General features: G+C 37.9%; 1 protein-coding gene and 3 non-coding genes across 9 annotated transcripts in view; 1 reads left to right on the forward strand and 3 right to left on the reverse strand.

The window, feature by feature from the left end:
* The window catches only part of LOC124179789 (protein artichoke-like), a 263,799-nt gene that overhangs the window by 222,176 nt on the left and 27,544 nt on the right, over window positions 1-14,079 (forward strand). The window lies entirely within an intron of this gene.
* Window positions 7,635-7,753, reverse strand: LOC124181875. Its single transcript, XR_006870650.1, has one exon. It is a non-coding gene; the product is annotated as a 5S ribosomal RNA (ribosomal RNA).
* LOC124181750 lies at window positions 8,100-8,218 on the reverse strand. Its single transcript, XR_006870561.1, has one exon. It is a non-coding gene; the product is annotated as a 5S ribosomal RNA (ribosomal RNA).
* LOC124181818 lies at window positions 8,565-8,683 on the reverse strand. The gene has a single exon (XR_006870619.1). It is a non-coding gene; the product is annotated as a 5S ribosomal RNA (ribosomal RNA).

A 14,079-nucleotide genomic window follows, 5' to 3' on the forward strand; every position in this document is an offset into this window, starting at 1 on the left:
TATAAGACTTGCCTCAATCATCGTATAAAGTACGCAAACATGTGAAAAGCATTTTTGGCACATGAAGGATTCCGCTGAAAATTTGTAACACACACATTGAATGGAAGGAACCCGTCGGAAGTAACAATGTTGTAAATTTTATTTTTTTTTATTTATATTTTTTTTATTTCTATTCAATTTTGTGACAGGGCCAAAATTGCAAAATCGAGGCAAATGTCTCGTCGGCTTTGTTGTGGGATTAAACGAAGCAGGGTATATTCGTCTAAACGAAATTATTCTCCGCTTATACAATACCCTGGGACTTCCAGAGAGCGGCGGTCAGACGCGGGTGACACGCTTTGCCCTCGGCTAATTTATGCCGAAAGTTCAAAGTAGTCACGTAATTTGTTGGACGTTGAGAAATAAAATGCCGGGCGCACCCTGAGTTGAAAGAACGCAAAATGAGTCGGAGCTGCTTTGGTTGCATGTTAATTTGAAGTTCACGCCGCTGTACAAGACTTCTTGAAATTAGAATGGAGCCAGGATTTTATTTAATAATTTTTTTCAACGTTATTTTATTTTTTTTTTTTTTTCACTTGTCCTCGTTTTCCCTGCTAAAGTCCTCCGTACTCCTAATTATTTCACCCTCTCCTCGGAAAGATGTCACCCTTCTGTTCCCTTGCGATAAACCTCCGTCGCACCTTGTACGAATTAATTATTCACGCACAGCTTTTTCAAAGCTTCAAATATCCTCTTTCCGCTTTCCCTTGCCTGTATAATAAGAGTATTGTTCTGTTATTTTTTATCTCTTCTTCTCAACCACGAATTGTTCCTTCATTCTGCATCACGCGTTCATCGACGTGATCGATCGGAAGGTGAAGGAGATCGAAATAAAATGTGGACGATGAGAAAGCTGACTCTAGAATTCCACGAAAAAAATTAATGATAGATGACTCGTAAATCATTTACATTCGTTTTTAATACAATTATAGTGAACATAAAATTAAAGTTTGTACCGTATTAGTCTAGATTGATACACAATAACGCAATACTCGCTACTAATTTGAATCAAGCAGTGCAAATCATGGAGATGTAAAGTAAAAACAAATCACATAATAGTTATTCTTGTAATTTTATTCCGAACAACAATTTTTCACTACTACCTTTCCATGAATACAAATTTTATTGTCGTTCACAAAAATTCAGTTTGCTGCATGAACAATAATTTTAAACCCCCCAGAAAGATATCTGATGTAATTGCGAGATATCACGCCAAGTAAACGATAGGAGAAAAAAATGTTATTCTTCACATATCTTGCACTGAATTGGCAAATCACAATTTTTCCTAACAATAAGGCTTTTTTCTGAGTCCTTATACTTTCCAGGCATAGTCAAGTTGTACCGTTTTATTCGAGTTTTACAATTCAAGCCTATAAAAAAAATCCTCGATATTATTTTTCGCAGAATAATTAATAATGGCACTAACAACAAACCATATTGCTTTTATATTAATGCACCCCGTAGTTCCGTCAAACCTTTCATTTATTCGACTCTATTTTATTGACTGATAAATACAACAGAAATGTATAACTGGCTTTCACTTGAATTGCGGCAACGCCACTGTCTAATGACAAGACTGTTCACAAGACATCTTCTTGGCACAAAATACGCGCGCCTTATCAGAAGAATTACAGTTTGCAAATTTTGTATTAAATTTCTGTCGTGGAATTTCAATGGGTATTATTAAAAATTTATAAATTCCAGAACGTTGTATGCAATGGAAACTACGGTTTTGTACGGTATTCTAATTAGAATGATGCAAGTACGTACCATTGAAGGAACATAAAAATAACAATGTGACACACGTATATATAAATATATATATATATATATATTTATCACATACGATGTATATCTAGCAATAACTACGTAACTAAATCGTGAGCTTTACGTAAAGTCGTAACGATATCATTTTCAGTACGTACTGGAAATGAAGACCAAGAAACGTCCGAAATAAATCATTTGCATCGAACTGTGAGGTAGCCTTAAGGTTCCGTTAGGAGGGCACGATTTTTGCTACATACCAGAAGCATATACATATGCGCAAAGTGATGTTCAAAATACGTGTCAAATACGCGGATAACCGTAACGTAACAATGAAATTACGACAGGAGAATATGATTTTTCGCACATACCCGATCGTAGCCAGAGTATCGTCCGAAGTACAGATTTCACATACAACCACAAGGTAGTCGCAATTATTCATGTTATAAAAAGTTACTGTCACATGAACGATAAGATCACGTTGAATACGAGACTGTCGATTTTTTTTACCAAATTATATTGATTTGATACATCGTGAGTAAAAAATTGCATAATAATTTTCGTGAAAATACGAATAAGCAAACTCCTGAAGAGCATTTATAGAAAAAGTTACCTCACGCAGGAACCAAACAAATCTGTGAATTGCCAAATTCGAAAACTGACACAAAATCGGTTTCTTGGGATTTCGAGACACCTCTGAACTGAGTGATGCAATGCTTATGGACAAAATGATGCGTAGCAAGATTACGCAGAAGTGAAAACTGTCAATGTATGAAATTTTGAAAATTTTTTGGATCCGTTGAGTTGCACTAATTTGACACCCAGTGAATGTCTAGCAATGAGAAAAAAACTACCAGGAAGTAAAATCGCGGAAAGACTCATTGGAAAAACCATTAAAATATACAAACTTCTTTGAAATGTTTTCAAGAAAAAAAAGATGCCAACGGCACGCGGTGTTCCCAAGCGGTCACCCATCCAAGTACTGACCGCGCCCGACGATGCTTAACTTCGGTGATCGGACGAGAACCATTTTTTTAATTTTATAAATTATGTTTATTTATTAGATGAAACAATAAATGTACAATATTTACAATGTTGCACTTATAATTATCTTAGTTTATGTAACTCCGGCTTAGATTTTAAGCTTAATCTAACATTTTGTTTTACATTAAGTGGTTAACTTATTTTCTAAATGTTTTGTTTAAGACTTGAATGCAGTATTGTAGCAAATGCAGTAGTAATTGACTTAAATACAGGAAAAGTTCGCGCAAAAACCTGTGATTGAGAATTGTTCCAGGCATGTGCCTGTATGCTGTTTATCAGGTAGCATTTATTTCAGTTGCTTAGGTTTTTATGTTATTAAATATTTCTAGTTTTTGGTAAGGTAGTTTGTGTTTAAACGTGTGTGGTATATTATACTTTCTTATATTTGTAATGTTTTTTGTTAAATTATTGTTATTTAATTGTTGGTCATAAAAGTTATTTGCTAGTCTATATATATACTCTTTTATGTACATTAAGTCAGTTGTCTCATGCATTTTTTTAATTTTCGCGTATCTGTTTTCTGAGAGAATGAGTCTAAGACATTTATTTTGATATCTTTGGAGAAGTAGTAAGTTGGTTGGGGATGCACCACACCACACCGGGGCTGCATATGTCAGGATAGGTCTTAAGATCATCGTGTATATGAGTTTTTTATTTTTAATTGTCAGTGTTGAGCCTTTAACCATCAGAGGATACACTTTTTTTTGTACTATAAAGGCTTTTCTGATTGCTTGTTTGATGTGAGTGTGGTATGTTAGTCTGGGATCTAAGTAGACGCCTAAGTATTTGACTGTCTTTGCTGGTTCTATGTTGTGATTGTATACTTTTATGGGTTGAATTATTCTTGTGTTGCTCGTCTTCTTGGCAAATGTTATGACTTCAGTCTTAGATGCGTTTAGTGAAATTTTCCACATGGTGTAGAATTTTTCGAGTATGTTTATGTGTACTTGTAACTGTTTGGCAGCGGTGATGGCACTGAAAGAGTGTGCATAGATGGCTGTATCATCTGCAAATAGTGCTGTGCTCGTTTTAAGAAAGGTAGGAATATCGTTAAGATAGATATTGAAAAGTATAGGACCAATAACTGAGCCTTGTGGAACACCAGCTTTGATTTTTCTTCTAGTTGATATCGTTCCATTGAGAGATACGACGAAGTGTCTGTCAGATAAATATGAATAGATGAGTTTGATAATTGTCGGTGGATAATTGTAATTTATCAGTTTAAAAGTTAAGCCATCTATCCACACTCTGTCAAATGCTTTTTCTATATCAAGTAATAATAATGTTGTGACTAGATTTTTGTTGAAGTTAATTGAGATGTCGTTTACTATTCTTGTTACCTGTTGTACTGTGTTATGCTTGCTTCTGAACCCAAACTGATGATCTACTAGTATGTTGTTTTTTTCATCATGTTGTATGAGTCTCTTGAGAATCACCTTTTCGTAGACTTTACTCATCGTCGGAAGAAGACTAATTGGGCGATGACTACTAGGATCTGTGCTTACTTTACCAGGTTTTTTGATTGGTACAATTTGTCCTGTCTTCCAGTGCTGCGGAAAGTAGGATAGCTTGATTGAGTTATTTATTATATATGTGAGTTGTACAAGTGCCTTTCGTGAAAAATTTTTAAGAACTATATTCTGTATGGTGTCTTGTCCTGGTGCTTTTTTAGAAGGTAGCTTTTTGATTATAGATGACAGTTCGCGTGGCGATGTTATAGACTTATCCCAGTTTTCATTATCAGTTTCTTCTAGATATTTCTTTACCTGTTTTATTATGTTGTCCTGATCGGATGTATTATTAACTAGATCTATATTGTGAACCTGTTCAAATTGGTCTGCCAGCATGTTGGCTTTATCGTAGTCAGTGAAGGCTTCAACACCATTCTTTACTAGCGATGGGATGTTGTTGTCCTCCATTTTTAGTATTTTAGTCATTCTCCACAACGAGTTGTCGTTAGGATTCAACTTTTCCAATTTATTGGACCACTCCTTGTTTCTGTGGTTGATTATAGCTGTTCTTATTTGATGAGTGAGTTTTGTTACTTCAACTTTGTCTTTATTTTGTCTAGAGCGCTGCCAGATTTTTCTGAGGTGGTTTCTTTGCTTGATCATTCGCAGTATACTATGTGGCAGTTTATCATGTAGGTTTTTAAATGTTGTTTTGGGGATAGTTTTATCGATACTATTGCGGATGTCGATGGTGAATTTCAGTATTGTTTGATCAAGCTCATCTTTTGTTTTAATTGTTGGTGTGAGAATTGTTTTCTGATCAAGGTGTTTTCTAAAGTTAACCCAGTCAGCTTTTTTGTAGTCATAGACGGTTTTCTGAGCACAGCTTCTTTCTTGTGATCCTAGTTCGATTATAACCGGTGTGTGATCTGAGTTGAGTTCATGTAGGGCTTTCATGTCTGAAACTTGACTGATGTTTTTGTTTATAGCAATGTCTATGGTGGTAGGAGTGGAGTTATTAGTGGGATAATGTGTTGGTTCGTCTGGAAAAATGATACTGCAATTATTAGCAAGGGTGTAGTTAAATAACGTTAATCCTCTGTTATTATTGATATGGTTGTTCCAGCTGAGGTGTCTGGCGTTAAGATCCCCAACCAACAGTACTTTATCTCCAATACCTAGAACAGAATCTAATTCTTGAGTTGTAAAATCATTAGCTGGGCTATTGTAAGCTGCAATTATACAAATGTTACTTGCTAATTTGATAGAAATATATTCTATAGTAATATTATTGTCTATACTAAGTTCCTTATATGCTAAATCTTTTTTAATTAACACTGCAACTCCACCTGCTGCATAACCTTTATCTTTACGTACACAATTATAATTTTTGATTTTAAGTTTGTCTTTATCACTTAGCCTAGTTTCATTAATTAAAAATATATCAATTTTATAACTATTTAAAAATTGGATAACTTCTCCTAATTTATTTTTTAAGCCGTTTGCGTTCCAACTACATATTTTTATGTTATCTATGGTGTTTCTAATTTAGCTGTAAAATCAGCGAATACGCTAAATTTTTCTGTCTGTGTTGAGCACTTTTGTAAATTTGTGTGGAGTTCTTTTGCTAGTCTTAACATTTTTTTAATATCGGCAAGTTTATTAATGCTTTTAATTACATTAGTGAGCTCTAGGAAGTCAGTCATTTCATTACTTACGTGATAGTTATTATTAATGTTAGTGTTAAGTTTTTCTTGATGTAACCTATTGCTTAAATTACTTTGTACTCCGCTGTTAAACCAGAAGTTGGCGTTTGGCTCTGCAGTCCTAACTCGAAGTGATGGAAAGTGCTGCTGGTCATTTAGATTTGGTGTCACGTTCGGTGGCTGTGTTTTTGCTTGCTTCGCGTTAGCTGATCTACTCGCTATTTGTTGTATCCTTTTGCGATAGGCGTCGCAGATGGTGGCGTTTGCCGGGTGTTCACCACCACAGTTGACACATTTTGCTGGTGTCGTTTTGGGTTTTTGGCAGTCTTTAGTTAAATGTGCCTCACTACATTTTAGGCATGCTGGTTCTGCGAAGCAGTTGACAGTTGCATGGCCCCACTCTTGACACCTGTGACACTGTGAGGCTCTTCTTTTAGTTTCGTAATTTTCCCAAGTGACTACGGTATTACACAATAGTTGTGCTTTTTGCTTGACATGTTTGAGGTGAGTGTCAGCTGAAACTGCTACCATAAATATTGGATACTTAGTGCCTTTCATTAGACTGACCTGTGTGCCATCAAAACCAATTTCTTGGAGTTCAGTTTGTATTTGTTCCGGTTTGGTTACCTCGTGCAGTCCTTTAATTACAAAAGTTTTCTTTTTTTCATTTTTTAGGGAATAAGTGTGAAACTTAACCCCCGTGGCTTTCAGATGCGCCACTAGGTTATCATAATCAGTTTTTGATGTTGTGAAGATCTCGGTGTGATATTGATGATATTTTATGTAAAATTTTTCTTTCACTAAGCATTTTATGAGTTCTGTTATCTTTGAGTGGTCTTGAACCTTACCGTGGATGGCAATTGGTGGAGGTTTCTTTTCTTTTTTTGGTGGTGTATTCTGCGTGTGGGTTGCAGTTGGTGGTGTTTGATTATTAATCTGTTGGTGAGTGCTTTCCTCGTGTATTTCCATGTCGTCATTTGCGAGTGGATCAAATCTGTTTGACAATGGAATAGCGGGTCCATTTCCTTGTTGGTTAATCATTTTGGTGATTTTACTTTTAGCATTAGTTGTATTTGCATTTGCACTGCGTTTTCTGTTATTGATTGGTGTGATTACCGTGCTGAGATCCACTGCCGGAGGCATTTGTGGGGACTCTGTGAGGTTATGTTTACCTTTTGTGTCACTAATCGTATTTATGTAGCGCCGATACGTTTGGAACGTGAGACGGAACGCGACTGGGACGAGAACCGGTGCTTTCAACGTGGTATGGCCGTTGCCGATGGAAATGAATCTCTATCATCTCATCTCGAAAGTCGAACAAATATACAGTAGGATTTGTGAACATGTAGGCTGAGGAGAATTCAGTGTTTCAGGAATTAGGATGTCTCTGCATTGAGTGATGGAGTGCTTACAAACATAATGACGCGCAGCAAGATTACGCGGGAGTGAGAACCGTCAGTGTGTGAAATTTCAGAGCTTTTGCTGATGCACTGACTTACACCAATCTGACACCCAGTGAATCTCTGAAAATGAGAAAAAAAACTATCAGGAAGTGAAATCGCGGAAAGACTCATTGGAAAAACCATTAAAATATACAAACTTCTTTGAAATGTTTTCAAGAAGAAAAAGATGCCAACGGCACGCGGTGTTCCCAAGCGGTCACCCATCCAAGTACTGACCGCGCCCAACGTTGCTTAACTTCGGTGATCGGACGAGAACCGGTGCTTTCAACGTGGTATGGCCGTTGCCGATGGAAAGGAATCTCTGTCATCTAATCTTGAAAGTCAAACAAATATACAGTAAGATTTGTAAACATGTAGACTGAGGAGAATTCGTTGTTTCAGGAATTAGGATGTCTCTGCATTGAGTGATGGAGTGCTTACAGACATAATGACGCGCAGCAAGATTACGCGGAAGTGAGAACCGTCAATGTGTGAAATTCCAGAGCTTTTTCTGATCCACTGACTTCGCCAATTTGTAACCCAGTGAATTTCTCTAGAAAAATAATGAGCGTAGGTAAAATCGCGAAAATAATCATTGGTAAAATCATAAAGATATGCAAACTTCTTTGATACGTTTTGAAGACAAAAAAAGATGCCAACGGCACGCGGTGTTCCCAAGCGGTCACCCATCCAAGTACTGACCGCGCCCAACGTTGCTTAACTTCGGTGATCGGACGAGAACCGGTGCTTTCAACGTGGTATGGCCGTTGCCGTTGGAATAGAATCTGTATCATCTCATCTCGAAAGTCAAACAAATCTGTAGGGTTTGCAAACGTGTACGTTGGAAGAATTTCGGCGTGTCAGAATCCAGAGATGTCTCTCAATTGATTGACCCAGTGCTTGCGGACAAAATGATGCGCAGCAAGATTACGCGGGAGTGAGAACCGTCAACGTGTGGAATTGCAGAGCTTTTTCTGATCCACTGACTGTCACTAATTTGAAACCCAGTGAATGTTTGGGAAAAAAAACTACCAGTAAGTGAAATCGCGGTAAGACTTGTTAAAAAAGATCGTCCCAAAGTCCAAACTTCTTCGAATCGTTTTGAAGAAAAAAAAAGATGCCAACGGCACGCGGTGTTCCCAAGCGGTCACCCATCCAAGTACTGACCGCGCCCAACGTTGCTTGACTTCGGTGATCGGACGAGAACCGGTGCTTTCAACGTGGTATGGCCGTTGCCGATTGCCATGAATCTCTACAATCTCATCTCGATAAACAAATGAATCTTTCGAGTGCAAACGCGTAGGTTGGAAGAAATTCGAAATGCCTCTCTATTGAGTGATGGAGTGCTTACGGACAAAATGATGCGCAGCAAGATTCCGCGGAAGTGAGAACCGTCAATGTGTGAAATTCCAGAGCTTTTTCTGATCCACTGACTTACGCCAATTTGTAACCCAGTGAATTTCTCTAGAAAAATAATGAGCGTAGGTAAAATCGCGAAAATAATCATTGGTAAAATCATAAAGATATGCAAACTTCTTTGATACGTTTTGAAGACAAAAAAAGATGCCAACGGCACGTGGTGTTCCCAAGCGTTCACCCATCCAAGTACTGACCCCGCGCCCTATGTTGCTTGACTTCGGTAATCGGATGAGGACCGGTGCTTTTTTTACTTCGAAGAAAAGTTTATTTTAACCCATAATTAAAACACAGTGATAGATTTGGAATAGACAAGAAAAACTTACAAACATGTTAACTCTAATCGTATCAGTTTGAAGTTCGTGACTGTTTTTATTCTATGAGTTAATTTTCGTTGGGTGAAACCGTCAATGATGACAAGATGCAATTCACAATGGATTGAATATTATTAATGAGTCGTCGTATGAAAATAAAATATTACAAACTTACATTTTTAGACATTCCTTAGCCTTAACGATGCTGCTTACATGGTGTTTCAGAAGGAAGTGACTATCCATCTGTCATTTTGACACTCCTAATGTTAATTATAACAACAATGTTTGAATTTCGTACATTTGTCTACGCGATTGTTGATATACTGGCACTTTGTTTATATGACCTTCAACACGTATTCTTTTTGCGACTTATAAAATTTCTGCCTAGAGGTGACTTAAATTATCAATATCAGTTCTTTTGTAAACGGTTGTAAGATATTGCCGAATTATTCATTAGCGTAAGTAAGTTATATTTGTAAATCAGTACAAAGTTACATAGCGTCGCAAGCAACGAGTGATGACGAGCTCGAGATGACGATGTTGTTCGTTTGCAATCCTATCGAGAAGTGATCGTCGCCTTCGAAGCGTCGATCCCTTAGCGATTCGTGGGACTCACCAGCCCCTTTGTCCTAGCCACTTATCGCCTCAGATAAACAGCGAGACGTTGGTCTCAAGTGGGCCCCTTTCGTCAACACGAGCATCGAGAGAAACTGATGCGTTCGTTGCGTTCATGGTATTATTTCTCGATATGTGTATGATTTCTTTTATAATCCTTTTGTGCCAGTTTGTCTCTTTTTCCTAAGATTTTTACATTTTCAAAATTGAACTTATGCCCTTCAACTAATGCGTGATATGGCTAATGCCGATCTGTCTGGATCACGTGTTTTGATATCATATTTATGATTAGCGATCATTTTTTTTTAATGTTGCGAAGATTGACCCATGTAGCATTCATCACAATCTATACAGTTAATCTTATAGTTAATATTAGTTTGTTCAAGCGCGGGCGTTTTTGATTTTAAACATGTAAATGAATTATTTAACGTGTTGGTGATTTTGTATGACACGTTGATGTTTTCTTTGCGCAGTGTATTTTTTATGTTTTGCGACAAACCCTCGATAAAGGGATTTGATCCTAGACATTTTTCATTGTTGTTACCACAATTATCATCATTACAACTATTGTAATGTTCATATATTCTTTGTTCCTGTAAATGTCTAATCAATTTGTCAGGATAGCCGTTTTTCTTTAATGTTTTACGTACTAGTTTTAGATTTCTTTTTCTAAACTGCCCATTCGAGAGTATAATGCTTCTATTAAATAAACCGATCGCAACACTTTTTTTATATTGTAGCAGATGGTGTAAGTTGAAATTAATACATCTAGCAGACCAGGTTTGTTTATGATACCAATCTGTTTGCAATATTTCCTCATGATTAATTATCCACGTATCCAGAAAGCTAATTCTATTATTTTCTCCTAATTCATGCGTGAATTTCATACGTGGTTGATATACATACATTAAATGCATTCACTGATCGCTGAATATCGTTATTGTGTACACATGTAATTATGTCATCCACATATCTTTTGTAAAACATTAATTCAAAGGGCAAGGCGTTTATGACAGACTGTTCTAAAGTTTCCATAACAAGATTAGCTACAACCGGGCTGATGAGTGACCCCATGGCTACTCCATAAATTTGCCTGTAAAAACTGTTACCATGTGCGAAATAAGTAGAATTTAAGCATATATCCACGACCTTTATAAACTCTATTTTTGGAATGGCTGTATGTTTCGATATATGCGCCCAGTTTTTCTTTACAATGGCTATAACTAAATTGGTAGAAATGTTGGTGTATAGAGATGACACATCTAACAATATAAGTGAGTAATCTTTAGGAACGGTAATTCCTCTTATCTCTTTAGCAAAGGACCAAGAATCCAATCATATGACTAGTGAGTTTTAGCCTTCGATGCGAGCACTACGCGCTTGCAACATTCTCTCATAGTAGCTCTACCAAGAGATTCAGCTTCAATACGTTTAGTACGACCAATCGGGAATAATTGAAGTACCCTCAGTGGTTGCGATTTTCAGTGTTAGACTGTATCATGATCAGAAACGAGGCTCAAAAACTTACCCTCCGGTTGCTTAAATTCTAATACCTCACATCAATACGTACCTAGACGAGATGCAGGAAATAAATAAAAGGAGGCGGTGGAAAAGAACAAGGCCGAAAGATTATTTTACGTAAACACTTTGTTATAAATAATTGAATGACAACGGAACTGGAGGTACTCAAACTATACAGGTCCGCGGGATCCGATAATTCCAACTCTTCAAAGAACCTGCCGATCTCAGGGACAAATTATGAATAAGTTAGAACAGTTATTGAATTTTAGTTTCACGACCGAAGTTTCCAAGACTTTTGGGCCTGACAAACATACCGGTGCAATCTGCTCAAATTCCGTTGGGTTCTTTATCAGGATTGCCGTTCCGCCGCCCTGCGTGGAATTCGGTCTGTCGTTTCTGATCATTGAATAATCCTCGATAGATATTTTGAACCGACTGCTAAGCTTTGTTTCACCTAAAAGGACAAAGTCCGGTTTATACTTGGCTACTAACTCCGACAGGTTAGTCCTACGTTGTATAGTGATAATCGAATTCACATTAATCGCGATAATATTGAGTTATTCGAACCTGAGCTTGTTTACTGCCATTACGTGTCATCCGTTGAAAAAAGGTTATCAAGATGGAAGTATAAATTTTGAATACTGAGCGAATTCTGAGCCACAGCTTCTTGTATCTTTAGTAACTGGTTATTGAGAAATTCAAAGAAATTTTTATTACCGTCGCTACCTTCATACTTTTGCGCTTCCGGCTTTTCAGGCCTAATCTCGACGATTGAATCTGCTCCCGGATCCGATTTCGGGTCTGGTTGGCGCTCTTTATTTCTGGTGCCTGCTACGATTGCACTATAAGTGGACTTGAAATCTACCGCTTTGCTGATTTTTTGTAAAGCAATCTGTTTATGTTGGCTGGCTTCTTCAGTTTCTTTTCTAATAATCTTATTATACTCGACTAGTTTTGGGCAGCCTCGGTACGATGCCGGATGGCCGTACGCTTTGCAATCCACACAGTAAATTATGGATCTATCGTTCAACGTGTCTGCACTCTGCGGCTTGATGCTACATTTCCCAGGTTCGTGAGAAATTTCGCATTTAACGCATCGAAAGTCAAGATTACAATTACTGGCCACGTGGCCTATCCTTTGGCAACGTTTGCATTGTATTCTGCTAGTTTTTTTCAGCGCTTCCCACGTCACTGCTTGATACAAATTTTTTTTTACGCTTCCTAATTTCAACACATTACTATCCGTTGACATTTTTACTATGAATATAGGTAAGACTCTCTTAATTTTTTTCAAGTTTGCTGTTGAAAAACTTGAGACCTGTATGAATTCTAAGCCATCAACCTTTTGTGCTTGCAAATATTCCAAGATGTTCTCAGGGTCAAAGTCACCCTCGATACCCTTGAGTAAAATTTTTTTGGGTTTATCCTCGCTAGGGGTAAAGGTGTAGAAGTTAATTTTCCGTTCTTTCAGGCGTTCGCAAGTCTGTTTGTACTCCTGCTTGTTGCTAACTTGAATCAAATGTTTATTATGTCTGATTCTTTTCATGTGAAAATTTCGAGTATTCATTGTGACTGACATGAAATTTAGGATGACTTTAGCTGTTTGACCTAATGTTACAATCGGAGGAGGTTTCATTTGGTTTATTTGGAATTGCGAGGACATCGCGGTACCGGTCGGCTGGCGTGACGTCTGTTGTCGTTGTAGAGAAGATCTTGCCGCATCTTGGCGCTGGTCGTCGAAGGAAACACAAGAAACGTCCGGGTGGGAGTTGTTTGGAAACGCAGCTGGATCGTTGGTCGACGGACGTTGTTGATGATCATCACATCGTAATCCGCTCACCTCAGGGATATTGTTCTGTTTACGGTTAGCGTAAACATCTTTCACTGGTCTGAATTCCGACTGTGGTACCGCGTGCATCGTAGCGGAATGATTCATCCTCTTTTTGAGCGACTCGATTTGCGAAGCTAATTCCTGGTTCGATTTTTTCAGCTCTTCGATTTGATGCAGCGCGTCAGTTAGTTTCAATTCTAGTTCCGAAGGTTCATGAGCTACTCATCCCATTAAGTTTGGAACAGCTGTCTCAGGAATCCAACTGTCCTTTGGTGCCCCGGCATCCCGGTTGCCGGTGTTTTTTTCCGTAGTTTTGCTAATTTTTGGAATTTCGCAAAATTTTTATGGTCCAGATTCCACTGCAATTTCAGGCTTCATCTTTTTCCTTACTACGAGGTTGGGTTTAGGCATGTATTTTGCACCTTTGCCACGTTCTTCTGATGTTAAAATCATCGTCGAAACAGTCGGTATTTTTCCGGACGCGCTAGTATTTTTTTTTAGCACTGCTGAGCAAATCCTTATCGTCCATGTGCTTTGATATTGGTTTATCATCGATGTTTACCTCCGAAATGATTATTGAATCATTTGTTGGATTCGCGGCTTTTCTTTTCACCTACGACCTAGTCGGTACCTGGAGATTGCTTGGAGGCGGCGCGGTTTCCATAACTTTTTGATGGTGACAACTTAAAGTTTAGTGGCAGGGGGTAAGGCCCTCTGCCAACACGTTATCAACTTCACTTGCGAAGATGCGTTGGTGTTCGTTCACTAAAGAATAAGCGATTTTATCCGTATCCCACACTTCTCGTGCTAAGATTTCACCACCAGGCAAATACTTTGGCCAATAACATGAATATGTCGTAATCGGTCAATAGCACCGCGATGACTGACGAGAACCGGTGCTTTCAACGTGGTATGGCCGTTGCCGATGGACATGAA

This window comes from Neodiprion fabricii, chromosome 4, assembly GCF_021155785.1.
Source record: "Neodiprion fabricii isolate iyNeoFabr1 chromosome 4, iyNeoFabr1.1, whole genome shotgun sequence".
Taxonomy (NCBI): domain Eukaryota; kingdom Metazoa; phylum Arthropoda; class Insecta; order Hymenoptera; family Diprionidae; genus Neodiprion; species Neodiprion fabricii.